At 43.6% G+C, this 17,933-nt stretch overlaps 1 pseudogene; it reads left to right on the forward strand.

Moving 5' to 3' along the window:
- The first annotated feature begins 710 nt into the window (after positions 1–710).
- Positions 711–5,677, forward strand: LOC122490515 (annotated as a pseudogene).
- Positions 5,678–17,933: the final 12,256 nt, after the last annotated feature.

Here is a 17,933-nt window from a genome sequence, read left to right on the forward strand (position 1 = left end):
TTGGCCACCACAAGCCAGTTATCCTTGTGGTAACTCTTCTGACACCTCCTACTTAAAACTTACCAAGATATCAGAAGGATCATGAGGGCCTGTTTTCACAATGTGTATTCACACTGAAAATCAAGATCAAGGGAGCATTTGTCCTTCTGCTCCATGGAAGCTCACCTTCCTGAGCTCACCTTAGGACACCTGCATTACGGTTTGACAGGTATATCACCCCAGGCCTGTATGGCAGCCTGCCAGCCCCCACTGGTAATGTGCTTGTTGAACAAGATTTGAGAAGGATGGCCCACTCAGCGTACTCAATTATGTTGAAGAAGGCTAAGGCACCATCTTCATCCAGACTCCCAACCTTGAACTGCAGCCTCTTGAAGACCTCTTCCAGGGCCTCAGATGTCTTCCAGTCAAGGTAATGAATCTCACTCTTGAAGCTCTGCATACACCACCCCTGGACCAGAGAAAGGAGGTTCCAGGGGCAAGGAAGAAACACAGGTGGAGCTAACCAAGGTGGACTGTGGTCTAGGGCCAGGCCAGGGCTGCCATGAAAGAGGAGGCTGCCCAGCACATGATGCTCACAGGACCTGACATAGAGACTGACAACTACACCAGGCACAACCTGACTGGCCACAGCCCCATCCAGCTGTACCCCTCTGTGCCCCAGGCTGAGCCTAGAGAGACATGGGGCCCACTTCATCACGGAACAGTGTTCTATGCATGTGTGTGCCCTTATCACCAAAATCATATGGAGCATCACCTACCACAGCTGGCTGGCCTTCATGCCTTTGTGCTGCTGCTCTGGGCTTCCCTCATCTGGTCGATGTGCAGCTGCCACCAGCTGGCCATGCTCTGATCACCTTCCATCCTGCACTACAGGCTGGCACTATGTGGGCTACCCTACATGTGGGTCATGGAGGAGTGTCCTGAGCTCACCACAACCCTGGCCCTGTCAGCCTAGCCATCTGGAGCTAGAGAACACCTGCTACCTCTGCTTAAACCTTGGTTCCATGGTGCTGTACATTCTTACCTTCTGGCTCCTGCTACACCTGGTGTATCAAAAGGTAGCTGCTCGGGTGCCAGAGTAGCTCAGTCGTTTAAGTGTCTGATTTTGGCTCAGGTCATCATCTCACAGTTAATGAGTCTGAACTCCACATCAGGCCCTGTGCTGTCAGTGTGGAGCCTGCTTCAGATCCCCTGTTCCCCTCTTCTCTCGGCCCTGGTCATGCTCTCTCTCCCTCTCTCAAAAATAAATAAACATTTAAAGAAGAAGGAGGAGGAGGAGGAGGAGGAGGAGGACTGGGGAGAGGAAGGGTGTGGGGAGGGGAAGGGGAAGAGGGAGGAAGGGGAAAAAGCTGCTGAAGGTGAAGACCCCACTGCACTAATGGAAGTCACCACGGAAGACACAGAGTTTATGTAGATGCTGTTACAGAGCCTGGGGGAGCCAATCACGGGTGTCTATGCCAAGTACTGAATCTACATGTCTGATGGCATGTTCATTGGTGTCAGCTTTGCTGGCTGCCCCATCATCTAGAAGATCGTCTCTATGTTCCCCTTTTTGCTCTGCCTCACCCTCTTCCACATCTACTATAGCCGGTAGCAGAAGTTGTTCAAAGCGTTCTGGTGGCTGGGTGTAGCCTACACCATGCTGGTGTTCATCGCTGTCTATACTTTCCAGTTACACAACTTCACCATATACTGGCACAACCTGATGGGCAATGAGCAGTTGGGGGACCTGAGCCTGGAGCAGCTCAGCATGTCCAAGTTCTTCTCCAGCATCTTCATCCCTGGCTTTTTCCTGCTTCCCTGCATCCTGCACAGCACTCCTTCCACCAGCCCTTTATGCAGCTCTTCAGTCTGAAGCATGTCCCCTGACCCGGCACCACCTCCTGTGCTGGGTTCACAGGCAGGGTGTGGTAAGTGGCACCCCACTGGTCCAGCAGCAGGAGGAGGAAGAATAGGTTTCTAAGGACAAGGGGCTGAGCACAGCTGGCTCCCACCAAGCCACACAAGTTCCAGAAGCAACAGCAAACAAGTGGGGCCTTGTGGGCAAACAGCTGTTGGAGTTGGCCACTGGCTTCTGGGATGTCCTCACCGACATGCAGGTGTTCTTGTGATAACTGCTAAAGCTGCATATCTTCAAGCTGATAGTCTTATACACTATCTGGATGGCCCCAAAGGAGGTGTTAATGATGAACCTTTCACTGGTTGTGCTGTGGGCCTTCATCCTGCTTTACCCCCACTTCTGGTCCATGGCTTCTTGCCAGTCTACTGTCTGGATCGGCATCATCACCCTGTGCGAAACTGTCTATCGAGATCATCAACCCCATGAGTACTCCAAAAACTATACTGAACCCTTTCTCAATAGCACCAACTTTCAGAAGACAGAAGAAAAAAAAAATCAGTTTTTGCTATACCAGAGGCCCATTAACCCTGCTAACTGGTTTGGGTGTGTGGAAGGGCTTTCCAAACCTGGGCTACATCCAGAACCACCTACAGACCCTACTGCTGCTGGCATCTGAGGCCACCATGTACCAATGCCAGGAACATCACCATCCACAACACCTGCTGGCCCCTGCTGTCTATAAATGACAGCACTCTCCAGTGGCTGAGCCAGGACTTGCTCAGCTGCCTCAAGTTCTTCTTCTACAAACTTGGGCTGGGGATATTCCTGATGGCCGTGAACGTGTTTGGGCAGTGCAGGAATGTCATGATCATCCTGCATGGCCATCCTCACCCACCAGCACTCTGGTCAGTGCCTCTTCCTGGCACTCTTGCTGCTGCACCAGTACCTGCTGTACCTGGGCATTCTCCCCACCCTGTGCATAAACTACCTGTAGCACTGGGGCCAGGCCATCCTTGTGAACTCCACATGCAAGTGGGGTGCCTGCCCAATTTATTCAGGGCCCCCAACTCTACCAACCTCATAAATGACTTCCTCCTGCTGCTCTGCACCTCCTGCCAAGCACACAGAGGGGTGGCCAGCATCAATACTGACCACCTGGAGCCTGTGGAGGGGAGCCTAACCCACGCCCAACTTCATTCCCTGAAGGTCCTACCTCAACATGATGAAGGTGGCCATCTTCTCATTCCTCTTCTGGTTGGCCTTAGTCAAGGGGGCCACTCACATCAGCATCTTCAAGCTGGGCTACGTACTAGCCTGCTTATACCTGCTGCTCTTCAGCACCAAGCTGCAGAAGAACACACGTGCCTGCCTCCTGCCATGGGACTGCCACATTCTCTATACACGGTCACCACCATCATCTCCAAGAACATGCTCTTGTTCCTGTCCTGTATGTTTGTGGAGTAAATGCAGAGCAACTTCAGCTGGGTCACTCAGCTTTTATTGAAGTCAAAGGTTACTATGACTCCAAGGAGACGCTGGGCAGGAACCAGGACTGCCTGCTGCCCGCGGAGGAGGCCGGGTCCTCTGCGACGGCCTCTGCTCCCTGTTCTTGCTGCTGCAGCGCTGCCTCTTCCTCAGCCACCGCTTGCTGCACATCGAGGCCAAGGTCCACGCCACCCGCCCTGCAGGCCTCCAGGAGTTTCGCCCTCTACAATGCTGTCAACCTCAAAAGCATCCACCCGTGGCACAAAGCAAAGAAGTCCCTGGCACAACTGTGCCAAGCAGGAGAAGCACAGGCAGGACCCAGCGGGCGGTGGTCCGTCCCAAAACCAGGAGCCAGGGCCCGGCAGTCCAGGGGGCTTCTCCCTGACGCAGAAAACAGTGGAGGTGGCTGTGGCGAGACCGCCCCCGACCCGTCCACTTCCGCCCGGGACTACTTTCTTTTCGAGTCCGACAGTGAGGAGGCGAAGGAGGCCCAGTCCACGGACCCCAGGCGGGGGGCACAGAGCGCCCTTCAGGTGGCACAGCAGGAGCGGGTGTCCAACGTCCCGGCAGTGCTGAGGCGGCGGTGGCAGGGCCCGGCAGGACAACTGTCCGCGGGACGGCCTGCGCCCAGAGGCGGAGCCAGCGGAAGGCCTGGCGCAGCCACGTGACCCAGCCAGAGCTGAGCACGAGCCCCGTGGAGTTCCCGCAGGGAAGGAGGCCTGAGCCGAAGGCGCGGGCCGACGTATTGGCTGCACAGCTTCGCGCGGCACCACAGCGCTGAGAGCGACGTGCTGCGCGCCGGTGCCAACTCCACTCGCAGGATCTCCTTCGGTGGCGGAGAGACGCACCAACGCCTGCTGGACCAGCTGTAGGAGAGCAAAGCCCAGGCCACGCTGCCAGGCCCCTCAGAGGCCCGCGCTGCACCAAGCACAGCATCAGGTGAGCCGCTGAGCAGCACAACCGACGACACAAGCAGTCCCCTCAGCACCGGCTACAGTACCCTTAGCAGCAGCAGCAGCAGCGAGGAGGAAGTGGTCCTGAGCTGGTGGGCTTCCCTGTGTGACCGTGGGAGCTTCTAGCCCACACTGGCAGCCGGACGCGCATGGGCAGTGAACCTCTCCTCACCAGGCACCTGTGCGTCCCAGAGCTGGAGAAGGCCCAGCGGTTCGCGGTGGGGCAGGGCCAGGCACTGAGGCTCTTGTAGACCACTTACTAGTGTATGGCCGCCCACTCGGAACTGCTCTGCTCCGTCCTCATCGTCCTCAACCACGTGGTCACCGCCTCAGCCACCTTCCTGGCGCCGCCGTGTTCATCTTCCTGTGGGCCATGCTGTCCATCCAGTGGCCAAACAAGCGCTTCTGGATGAAGGCCATTGTCCTCACAGTGTCACCAAAAACCTGTTGCAGTTTGGCTTCTTCCTCTGGAACAGCCACACAGTGATGCGGCGCTGAGAACAAGCCCTGCTTCGCTCCATGCATCCTGGGCCTGAAGAAGACTGACAGCTACATCACCTATGATCTGGTGCGCCTTGTGGCCCTTTTCTTCCACCTTCCCCAGATGTTGTGCTGTGGTCTGTGGGACCACAGGGAGGACCTGCTTGCTCCCCAAGAAGCATGACAGGAGCAGTGAAGAGAGGGGCTGAAGAGAAACCGGCTCATCCAGACAGCCCTGCTGAGACCTCAGACGGAGGAGGGCCCCACAAGGAGCCATCGCCCCCACCAAGGAGGACATTCAGGCTGAAGTGAGGGACCGGCCTAGGGACAAGTTCCCAGTGAAGCTCAAGACCCCCAACACAAAGTTCTTTGGCCACATTTTAGGAGGGAGAGCCCAAAACCCAGAAGACCCTCAGGAGCAGGGGACAGGGGCTGCTCTGGGAGAGAGAAGGGGTGGAGTGGCCCCCAGGAGAAAGTGAGGGCAGCTGGGCTCCACCTACGGAGCTCCTGTCTGTCCCTGGCCCAGAGCTATTGCTAACTCAGAGCATATATCAGCAACAGGTGGCAGCTGGCCAGGCAGTCTGGCAGCTTGATGACCGCCACTCAAGGAAGCCAGCAACCCCTGAGCCACACTCTCCTTCCAACGCTGGACACTCATGTCATGGTAGTCATCCTCCTCTTTGGGCTGCAGCTCCTTCATAGGGTTGGCTTCAGGCCTCCTGGGTACACAGATGTAATTGGGGAAGCGGTTGGGGATGGCCTGTAAAGGGTACCCTCCAGCAAGCTGGCTGGCTGTCCTTGTACAGTGCTGTTCCACAGTGTGATTCTCAGTGTACTCCATGGAACTGCTTTTGGCCAGGTCTTTCTGGAAGTTCCAGGCTGTCTCTTCTCTGTGTGAGTAAAAGCATTGTTCCATCCAGTGTTTAGCTATGTTCCGTTTTCCTTCGTGACTCTGATACTAAGATGCAGTGGGCACAAGTATTTGGACTCTATACCAGTTGGCTCTCACTGTAATGTTCTTTTCTATCCTCCGTGTAGTTGGAGTCCTCTCCTGTCATTGATTACTGGTACACAGTGTTCTGCTGGACAGAATGCTAATGGATACCTGGGTTTCTTTTGGGTGATCAAAATTGCCTAAGCTTAGATCATGATGGTTGCACAACTCCACAGATATATTAATAGATGACATGGCAACAGTGCTCTTTGTGGATAAAAGTTCACTACAAATTCACTAAAATTAAAACTCTGTATAACCAGTGCTTTCTGTAGCCTGGGTCCATGTAAGGATTATACCCTCCGGGGACTTAAATTCCCAAGAAGAGAGAAGCCCATCAAGCCAGGCTTCTCATGCCCTCCACTTTAAACATCCCAGTCAGCCTCCATATTCAAAGATCTCAAGAAGCCTAAACATAAAAGCAAGCTGTGATGCAAGGGATAGTGTATAGGAGACTTTCCTCTAACACTAGTTTCAATACTTTCTTTGCTGATCCACCAGAGATAAATTGGATGTCAACTTAATATCATCTTGTCCTACAACTCATGCAGGCTGGGAATGTAATGTCAGGCATTAAGGGTAAATTTCACTAAAATCAGATATTCCATTCATTTTAAAAAAAATTTTTAACGTTTATTTTTGAGAGCATGAGCTGGGGAGGAGACAGAGACAGAGGAAGTCACAGATTCTGAAGCAGGCTCCAAGCTCTGAGCTGTCAGCACAGAGCCTGATGCAGGGCTCGAACTCATGAACCATGAGATCATGACCTGAGCCGAAGTCGGATACTTGACCGACTGAGCCACCCAGGTGCCCCTCCATTCATTTTTTAAAAGATGGTTTACGTTTTAGCATACTGCTACTTCAGCCGTCTTGATAGTATTGTTTCTTCTATTAAATTCCTAGGTCTATTCAGAAAGGGGAAAGGGAGAGATGCTTATATCCCCAAATATTTTCCATTGTTCATCCCAGAAGATGGATCCTTTTTACTCCCAAATCTAATGGTAGTGAATGTTGTATGAGTGTGGAGCAGAGTGGTACCTCAAACATTGTTACTGATTTAGCAGTACATTGGGCACAAGTAAAGTTGCTATTAAAAGCAATGTACTCTTCCCTCCCTCACATATGCCTGGGGTCATTTTTGTTTGGCATTTATGCTCCCTCACATTATTACAAAACTGTACCCCAGAGAATTGCTAACTCAGTTTTCTCTTTACATCACTACATTCGATGTATTTTTCACATCAAGGTGTTTCTATAGACGACAGAGTTAGAGTTCAGCTTTTTCTAGCCAAAGTGTTTAAATTTGACTAGACAGCAGCAATTGCTTTTTAATCAAAGCAAACTGATCTGTCAAAGGCAATCAACTCAGGGAAGTTATTCCGGGAGGATCCTAATAATCCCGATGTATCACACTGCCCTATGTGAAACTCAGCCACTGAACTCTTGACATAGTGTCACAAGCACTTAGGGGAATTAGTACATACAGCTGAACCCTATGTTCACACACAAACTCTAGCCTCTCGTGCATAAGCTAATGATTACTGCATTCGGTCTGGGGAGGAGCACACTGCTGTGTGTGGTGATGTCTGTTCATCTTTAATGATGTTATGTCACCTAGGCTTCATATTGTGTCATGTTCACAAGCATTTAGCAACAGGATGCTCCATTCCTCTAGATGTAAATAAAAGTTTGTCATGGTTATTTTTTTTTAATCACCTCCTATCTTTTAACAGGGGTTCCTAACCTCTTAATAATGCTTATACCAATTTAGGGCTTTACTGTCACCGGGATCTTTAAGTACATTTTCTTGTTTAATTATTGCAACAACACTTGAGAGGTCTATAGACATGGTAACATCATTTACCTCATTAGTAAGTTACAGAACAGAAACTCAAACCTAGAGCTGATGGCTTGAGGTTTTGAAGTCTTCCTGATGCTGTAAATCTTGGTTTTGGAGCTTTTGTTCTAGTGTTAGGATTAGTAGGATGGGGGGGGGGGTAGCATTGTTGAGAGTCTTGTCCCCAAATAAGGCAGCCCTGTCAGGTTCCCTCTGCTCCCCACAGAGAACCCTAACAAACTTACGATAAAGAAACAAAATAGATGAGGAGGCAGCAATAATGAATGGGATCTCATGGAAGGCTGGGCTGAAAATTCTTTCTAAGTGATGATACAGGTGTTCTTTGAGAATTATCTCCTCTAACAGTTGGAGGAGAACTTTAAGAGAAATAATGACACACACTCAATTCAGTCAGAGGGCAATGAAAGAAGAGATTGGTTACCAGACAAGCTTGGAAGAATAATAGTAATATAATAGCTAATGTATATTGAGCACTAATGTATAGTGCTAATGTATTGAGCTAATGTATATTTTCCACTATTCTGAGTGCTGTATGTATATTAACTTATTAAATTCTCATCACAACCCTCTGAAGCAGGTACTGTTACTCTGATGAAAAATTGAGGCAATAGGATGTTGAGTTACCTGTTACCATACAGCTAGTAAATGTTAGAACCAGCATTCCAACTCAGGCAAACTGATTCTCCAACTTGTGCTCTGATTATTGTGTGGTAGTAATGGTGAATTTTCAAAGACTTCCTGAATTATGAGAAATTTCATTTGCTTTTCTGACTTAAAGACAATAATGAGTATTTCCATCTCAGGCAGTAATTGTAGCCTAAATGGTCTGACTGACCCTCCCTTTGAAAACACACAAAATCAATACAGAATATTAAAAGGAAAAAAACTTTTTAAAATATACTAATAAACTGGCAAGAAAGTAAGGAATACTTAGGTGCCTAAAATCACGTGAAAATGTGGACCCAAAGAGACAAGCAGAACCCCGAAGTCAGTTTTCACTCTGATAATATTCAATGTTCCTGTAGACCTTGATCTTTGATTTCTCATAGGGTCATAGGCCATGGAGACACAAGTGGCCTGACTGGGTGGAGAGACTAATAGGAGACTTCAGTGACCCACAGATCTACTGCCTACATTAGAGATAATAAGAAAAACTAACTTTTCAATCCCTAGGTGCTAGTAGAGGGCCAAAAAAAAAAAACTCTCCTAAGAATTCATAACCACAAACAGACCTTTATTTGGGTTCCTAGTCCAAATTTACACTACTAGAGTGGTGCCAAAGAAACTTCAGGTTAAGAATATGGTTTAAATTATTGTGTTGGTAGTGCACTCAGATGCCTGGAAGAATCAAAAGCGACCCCACTCAAAAGGGGCCAACTGTAAAGTCGATTCCCAAAGAATTCCCACAGATAAACTACCAGACAATAAAATCTAGAGTATCACAAAACACATAAATAAAGGACCGTGAGTTTAGGGCCATTGGAAACTATAATCATAAGAATTAGACCCCAGAAGACACCAGAGAGTGTAATTATGTAATAGAGAATGACAGGTGTAATCTGGTACTGTTTCACTTCAGCTGTTCCACTTATCTCTTGCTTTCTATCCCTGGGCTTCTCTCATGTCAGTTAGGATGTATTCAGAAGTCAAGAAGGCACTCATGCGCACACATCTGGAATTATGGAATGTTGCCATCCTGGGGCAACCTTTGACCAAGGGAGTATGAAAGTTAATGGATAAATGCCCTCATTTTTCACTCTTTTAGTGGACAATTCTAAGGTATGAGATCTTCAGAAGTCATGATGGAATTGAGTCCCAATTGCCCACAGTGAAGATCAATCCATAGGACACCCTTATATTGGCTTTCCCTCCTTTCCTTGTTTCACTTTCTCCAATGTTTCCCTGGGTTCACTTCCTCCAATAAATTATGTGCCTGAGAATTTAAAATATGAATAAAGAACAAAAAAAAAACACAAAAAGGAAGGCTCAAAAAAAGAACCAAATAGAACTTCTAGAAATGAAAAATAAAAGTTTTATTTTTCCTTTATTTATTTAGATATAGAGAGAGACAGAATGCCCAAGCGGGGGTGGTATGGGGGGAGGGGTGGAGGAAGAGAAAAGTGGGGGAGAAAGAGAGAGAGAGAGAGAGAGTCTTAAGCAGGCTAAGCAGGCTCCACACCCAGTGCAGAGCCCGATGTGGGGCTCGATCCACCCTGAGATCATGATCTGAGCCAAAATCAAGAGTCAGATGCTTAACTGACTGAACCACCCAGACACCCCTAAAATAATTTTAATTTAAAATTTAAAGGATGGCTAAACAAAAGAATAGACACAGCATAAGACAGAATAAACTGGATGATAAATCAGAATATTTTGCATAATGCAGACAGAGACACAAGCATATGAAAAATCTTGAAGAGACGGTAGAGTGGAAATATCTACTTTTACAAAAGTCAAATTGGAATGTGTGAAGGAGTGAATAGGGAAACTTTGGGGAGACTATATTCAAAGAAATAATCGCTGAATTTTCTAGTTTGATTTAAATCTTCAGATTCAGGAAGTACTAAGAAAAGAGAAAAACAGAAAAGCTGGATAAATAAAAAACAAATTCATGCTTTTTTTTTTAAGTTTACTTATTTTGACAAAGACAGAATATGTGAGTGGGGGAGGGGCAGAGAGGGTGGAGAGAGAGAATCCCAAGCAGGATCTGCACCTTCAGCGGGGAGCCCAATGTGGGGCTTGAACTCACAAACAGCGAGATCATGACCTGAGCTGTAACCAAAAGTGGCATGCTTAACTGAGCCATCCAGGTGCCCCCAAAATCATGTTTTAATAAACATTAGCACATGAAAATAAATTTAAAATATGAATTATTATGTAAATTTAAATTAAAAAATGAATGTGTTTAAGAGTGAAGGTTATTGGATTGGGTAAAAATAAATCCACTTATAAGCTGCTTTAAAAAGAATCCTGTGTTTGTGCACCTGGGTGGCTCAGTCATTTAAGCATCTGACTTTGGCTCAGGTCATGATCTCATGGTTGATGAGTTCCAGCCCCACGTTGGGCTCTGTGCTGACAGCTTGGAGCCCCACCTGCTCTGTATTCTGTGTCTCCCTCTCTCTCTCTGCCCCACCCCTGCTCATGCTCTGTCTCAACAAATAAACATTTAAAATTTTTTTAAGTAAAATAAATAAAAAATAAAAAGGATCCTGTGACATAAGGATAACTAATAGTTGAAATAAAAAGATGAAAAAAAAATATGCACATTGCAGATAACCAAAATAAAGCTGATGTTACAATATTAATATCAGACAAGATAGATTTTTAAGACAAAGGGCATTGAGACAAACTACATAATGAGAAAAGGTTAATTCACCATCAGATATAAAAATTCCAAATAATAAAGCTCTAAATAATATAGCTTAAAACTATATAAAGCTAAACTTAAAAGAATTACAAAAAGAAATAAACACAATGGTAGAGCTGAAGAAGTTTTTAACACACCTCAGACCTCAGTGATTGATAGCCCAAAAATCAAGTAGAAAAAAATTAATAAGGATATAGAAGATTTAAACAATACAGTTAACAAGCTTTACCTAATAAATATATATAGAACATTTCACCCAAAAAGTGAAGTATTTCAGGCCTCTCTAGAAATGGTAATTTACAAGAACTGAATGCATTCTGGGTCAGTGTTTTAAAATTCAACTAATTTTAAATGATTGGTATCACACAGATTATATTCTTTGCCACAATGCACTTCATAGAAGACTGAAGCACAAATGGCCAATAAATTATAAAAATGCTGCTAAACTTTTTAGTAATAAGGAAAATGAAAATTTGAGTCACACTGTGATATATTTCACACTGACTCTCTTGGCAAGATTTTGAAAATCTGACAATCTGAAGTGTTGACCACAATCTAGGAATAGTCACCTCTCTTATACACTGCTAAAGAAAGTATTAGCTGATATCACCACTTTGGAAAACCATTAGGATCACCTATTAAACTTGGAGAGGTGCATTCCCTGTGATCCAGCAATTCCCCCAGAAAAACTCTGGCACATATGAAGACATTCAAGAATACTTATAGCAGTATTGTTTTAAAACAAAAACAGGAAGCAGTACAAACGTCTACCTTAAACAAGGCCACAATTAACAAGTTATAATGTCCCCTTATAGACAAGTGTGAAACTCTTCTAGGAAATATAAAGCATGAGACAACTGAACCATAGGCACACACATATTTAGTTTTACCAAATTGTTCTAGAATTATTTTTTGGAATGGCCCTACCAGCTAACACTCTAAATATCAGGGCTTAAGAGTTCTCACATGGTCATTAAAATTTAGTATTTTCTATTTTCTAATATTTGCTATTCTGATGTGGAACCTAATTTTTATTTGAAACTTGCCTGTTTTGTTTTGCATCTCTTCATATACTTGTTAGCCAGCTGGGCTTCTCCTTCTGTGAATTGCCTAACCATGTCCTTTGCCCATTTGTCTCTGGGTTTCCTGTCTTTTTCTTGTTGATATGCAGCATTTGTTTATATATTATATATATATCAATCCTATGTTGGACTTAGACATTATAGATCTCTTTTCCCCATCTGTCATCTGTCTTTCTGTATGATGTCCTTCAAATGAAAGAACCTCTTAATTTTGGAGCAATTTTTCACCATAAAGTTTGAATTTTTTGGGTCTTAAATGTTTTCCTCCACCTTCAGGTCATAGTCTTTAAAAATTTTTAAGGTTTTATCTGTAAAGTTTTTTTTTTTAATTTTTGAGAGGTTATTTCTTATTTTATAGTTTTAGCAGGTAGTGCCTAATTTCCAATTAAATTTTCTGATTGGTTATTGCTGATAAAGACAAACGCTATCATTTTCATCCCATTAGTTCTAACAGTTGTTCTGTTCAATCCACTTATTTCTTACGTAATTATATCTGCAAATAATTTTCTCTTTCCAATCCTGATAACTTTTACTTACTTTCTTTACAGCATGGCATTAGTCGAACCTTCAGTATTATGTCAAACATTAACAGTGATATTGAGGATTCCTGTCTTGGAGCAGATCTTGATGAGAATAAAGTTTCCCCATTAATATGATATTTACTGTAGAATTTTTGGTATACAATGTGTCTTTATCAAATCAAGAAATTCTTTTAAATTCTGAATTTTGACAGTTTTTATCTAAAGGGACTGAACTTTATGAAGTGCTTATTTCTACACTTATTGATGTAATCATACAAATTTTCACCCTTATTCCAATAATGTTCTGACCTCATGAATTGTTAAGATAATAAATGTTTGTGGTTTTAAGACACTAAATTTGGGTAGTTGGTTACAGCAGCAATAGAAAACTACATAAAATATGTAATTCTCATAATTTTACATCTCCTTTATAAATTGTAGCAGGGAGCAGTTAAGAAACTTGCCCAAGGTCACATAGCTGAGGAGTCAGGCTGGCTCATGGTTAAAAACCTATGTGATTTTTCAGATGTGACCATGGCAATTACAAAGGCTTTACCTGGCAAGCCTGGTGGGAGAAAGCTGCTGCCCCCCACCCAGACTTGGCACACAGCCAATGCATTGCAGTCTTTGAAGGCAGTTGCAGTCCACTCAGGCTCCCTGCTTACTCATGCTCTTCACATATTTGCATTCCTAGCCTGGTGTCTTCATCTCTGGGTCTCTTTATCTGAGGCCTGGGGCAGAAGCCTTCTTCAGGTGCTTCTGCTGAGTCTTCCTTTTGACGGGAAGAAGTGGAAACCCTGAAAACACTTTGTTCCACTGTGACTTTTCCCTGTGATTTTCCACTCCTAACTTACCTCCTTCACCCTCCCCTCAACGATAGGGTCCATAAAATTGCTGCAGCCTTTAGTTCCAGCAACATCCGACATCTGTGCTGATATACCCAACCCTGGATTAGTGCATCTTTCCATGATGGAATGTGACAGGGGGCATCAGTGCCTCCTCCAGTTTTATACTCTCACAGGTACCATTGCAGCAGATTAAAGCCCTACCTCTTTCATTCTGAGTTTGTTGCATTAATTAGCTACTCTAACATCTGAAGCTCAGCCCGCTTTCCCAGCTGAGGTGAGCTCCTAACAGTTACCAGTGCGAAAGCTGGAATTCAAATCCAAGCAGTTCAGTCTAACCCTGTATTCCTAACCATAATGTGCTACTGCCTCCCCTTGTGTTAGAACACTCTAGTCCAATAGATACTGGCGAGGATGTGGAGGAACGGGAACCCTCTTGCACTGTTGGTGGGAATGCAAACTGGTGCAGCCACTCTGGAAAACAGTGTGGAGGTTCCTCAAGAAATTAAAACTAGATCTACCCTATGACCCAGGAATAGCACTGCTAGGAATTTACCCAAGGGATACAGGAGTGCTGATGCATAGGGGCACTTGTACCCCAATGTTTACAGCAGCACTCTCAACAATAGCCAAATTATGGAAAGAGCCTAAATGTCCATCAACTGACAAATGGATAAAGAAATTGTGGTTTATATACACATGGAATACTACGTGGCAATGAGAAAGAATGAAATATGGCCCTTTGTAGCAATGTGGATGGAACTGGAGAGTGTTATGTTAAGTGAAATAAGTCATACAGAGAAAGACAGATACCATATGTTTTCATTCTTATGTGTATCCTGAGAAACTTACCAGAAGACCATGGGGGAGGGGAAGGAAAAAGAAAAGAAAAAAAAGAAAGGTTAGAGAGGGAGGGAGCCAAAACATAAGAGACTCTTAAAAACTGAGAACAAACTGAGGGTTGATGGGGGGGGGGGGTGGGTGGGAGGGAGGGTAAGGGGTATTGAGGAGGGCACCTGTGGGGATGAGCACTGGGTGTTGTATGGAAACCAATTTGGCAATAAATTTCATATTTAAAAAAAAAACACTCTAGTCCAAAGAACTTATCATGGTGACTTAGACAGGACAATAGAAGTTGACTAAGGTGTACTAAACAGGTAAACTCAACAAGAGTTGGTAATGGGTCGGATGTAGAAGGTGAGAAAAAGGGAAGAATAACGGATGACTTTTCGGTCTTCAGCTTAGAGCAATGAGGTAAATGCTGGTGCCCATTTGCTGAGACAGGAAAGATTGGGATGGGGTGACAGGTGGCAGGGGGACAATGGAGAAACAAGAGATCATCTCTGGATATATTTAAGGTTTCAGATTCTTAATAAACACCCAAGTGAAGATGTCAGGTAGGCCACTGGATATGGAATTTTGGAATTTGAATGAGAGTATTACTTTTTTTTTTTTTACAGTTACAGTTTTACTTTTTTTTTTTCCTATGTCTAGACATTAGGAAAAGAGAAATACTGTATAAGAGAATACTGTGCAGATACCAACTTAAGCACTCCTCCCCACTCAAACAGTAAGCTTTCAGAAAGAATCAGATATTGCCACTCTTCTGAGAAAAATATAGAGCCATCTTCAAATATGGTTGGTATATGGACACAACAGTCTCCAAATTATGAAAACTACCAGATCAGAATTCTCAAGGAATGACTAGAATCTAGAACTGAGAAAGCTAATAATTCACTAAGTAAAAATCTGAGAACCCAGTGACTGCCACACATTAGCCTAGTTGTTGCAATTTTATCATTTTTAACCTGATGTTCAGTTTTGTCCAGTCAACAGGGTGAACAATTTATTTGTCTCCATATCTAGAGAGCAACTTAGTAATTCAGTTAGGCCAAATATTTGAAGCTACCTTGGATACTCAGTTTATGTTAAACCCTTCTTCCCCTATACAAATACATTTCTGTAGCTGGCTTTTATACTTAATCATATGCTACACTGCACAGTTTTAAAATCTGTTTCAAATATGCCTTCCATCTGCCCAACCCAATTTCATTTCCTTTGAGGGTAGGGACTGTGACCCAGTCCCTAAACCAATGTTGAATACTTTTAAGGGAAATTTGTTGATTTGGAAAGTTGTCTCCACTAACTGCATATCCAGCACTCACCTAGGATGACTCACTCTCCATTTCACTCAACTAGACTCCATTCACTCACACAAGTATACAGTAATAGTCGTCATAGTCTCGGTTTATGGTTTTAATGGTATTGCAACATTAGATTCACAACATATTTCCAAGCACCAAGTATGCTTGAAATTGAACATTTTTATAAAGATAATAAAACTTAATGACTACCCATGATCTATGATCTGACAATACATCTGTTCTTTTTCATCTTGAGATGGTAAAATACCCACCCTAGCTCATTGTGGCACAGTGGGAGAGAAGAAATATAGTCCTATTAATCACTCTTAACTATCAGCTTATTAAGTTATAGTTTCCCAACAGGCTTGTCTTACATGATTGCTAATAGGCTGCAGGTGTTTTTTCCAAAAGAGTCTTTTTACAATGCAGTTATGTCATAAAAGAGACAGCATGGAGTAAAAGAAAAACTGGTGGACTAAGAATCAGAAAATCTAGGTTTTAAATTCTAGTAGTAAAGTAGCCCTGAGACATTAAGCCAGTCACCACTTCTCTGATCTCCACAATTTTCTCATCTGCAAAATGAGAGGACTTATTATAAATTTTAAGAATAGATTTATGACATTTATACCAGATCAGTAGGCAGGTAATCATAGCCCAGGACCTAAGAATTTCTTTCATAAAGGACATTTAAAAGAAAAAAATCTCTCCACATTAAAATAGCTTAAGCCAAAGTGTAAAATTGAGATTTGTTACTATTGTTAACTTTTAAAGTAAATTTTGTTACCTAACAACTGAGGATATGCACAGGAATAGAGGAACATGTTTCACATGAAAAAAAAAAAGTGACTATTGACACATGTTAATATGCCTAAATCGTCCTGAAAACAACCACAATTTTACTATTAGCTAGAAACTCACTCATAGACACAGCTATTATAGATACATTTTGCAATTGATGAAAGGGTTGCATTCCAAAAGCTTGTAAATCCGTTTTTGGAAAACTTTGTAAATGGAAGCAAGGTTTCTAGTTTAACCCATAAGGGCATAAATAATTGTTGATATACCTGAACTATATAATATTAAATGCTCAACTTATATATAGGTCCTGAGAATGGGGCTTGGGTGATATTGATGAGTCTCCTCCCCTGTTCTTGGAAAGACTAGAAGTAAGCAATGATTAAAATTGATTTACCTTTATCACACCCTTCTACCTCTCTAACTTTTTACACTCTGATAGAGCACACAGCCCTAATCATGCTGCTGAAACAATCCTATCCAGTCCTACCTACCATCAGTTTCAACAGCACTTCCTTGAACCTTTAAATAGTAATTTCACAACTGTGAAGCAGTTGATGGATATTTCAACAAATAACCCAGACAACATTACCACTCCTAAAGTAGAACTAGTGTTGAAAGAGACTGTTACTTATACAAGCAAAAATATTAGAATATTTAAAATATTAAAACTTATACAAGCAAAAATATGAGAAACCTCTTAAAAATTTTACAGAGATGGTCAAATAAATTGATACATTGATACGACTATTATGCCAACGTTTAAAAAATGTTTACAAATAAGTTGTAATGACATGGCAATTGTATAAAATAAAATGCTAAATAATTAAAAATGATACGTGCTATGTTCTTTATGAGCTCAAGTATTGAAAAAATGTATTAAGACTAGGAGCTAATAAAATTGTTGGGTAGACGACTTGTAATTTATGGCTTTTCCCAAGTGAGTACATGAATCCATGCTTTCCAGATTTTCCCATACCAGTAAGTGCTATTTAAAAAAAAAAAAAAAAGAGGAAAATCAAGGGAAAAAAGTATAAATTCAAATAAATCTCTAATAGGTAGAATTTTAGAGAGCTATAAACAGTGCTAATTAACAGGGAACGTGGAAATAGAGTTTTGTGAGCAAAAGAGCATTCCTTTGTTTGCAAAAGAGTTTAATTAGGAGACTTGTGTGTGTGTGTGTGTGTCTTAATTGAAAGTCCCTTACTGATCCTGCTCCCATAAGAGGCTGCCACCCAAAGAAAAGGGGAGGGGGAACCAGGTGGTCAAGGAGGGGTCATCCCAACATTCCATTTACATAGAACTAAATAGACAAGCACAGAGTCACTACTGAGGTTAGAAGTTGGCAGCATGGGGGGGCGCCTGGGTGGCGCAGTCGGTTAAGCAGCTGACTTCGGCTCAGGTCATGATCTCACGGTCCGTGAGTTCGAGCCCCGCGTCGGGCTCTGTGCTGACAGCTCAGAGCCTGGAGCCTGTTTCAGATTCTGTGTCTCCCTCTCTCTGACCCTCCCCCCCCCCCCCCCCCCCCGTTCATGCTCTGTCTCTGTCTCAAAAACACACGTTAAAAAA

Source organism: Prionailurus bengalensis, chromosome B2, assembly GCF_016509475.1.
Source record: "Prionailurus bengalensis isolate Pbe53 chromosome B2, Fcat_Pben_1.1_paternal_pri, whole genome shotgun sequence".
Classification (NCBI taxonomy): Eukaryota; Metazoa; Chordata; class Mammalia; order Carnivora; family Felidae; genus Prionailurus; species Prionailurus bengalensis.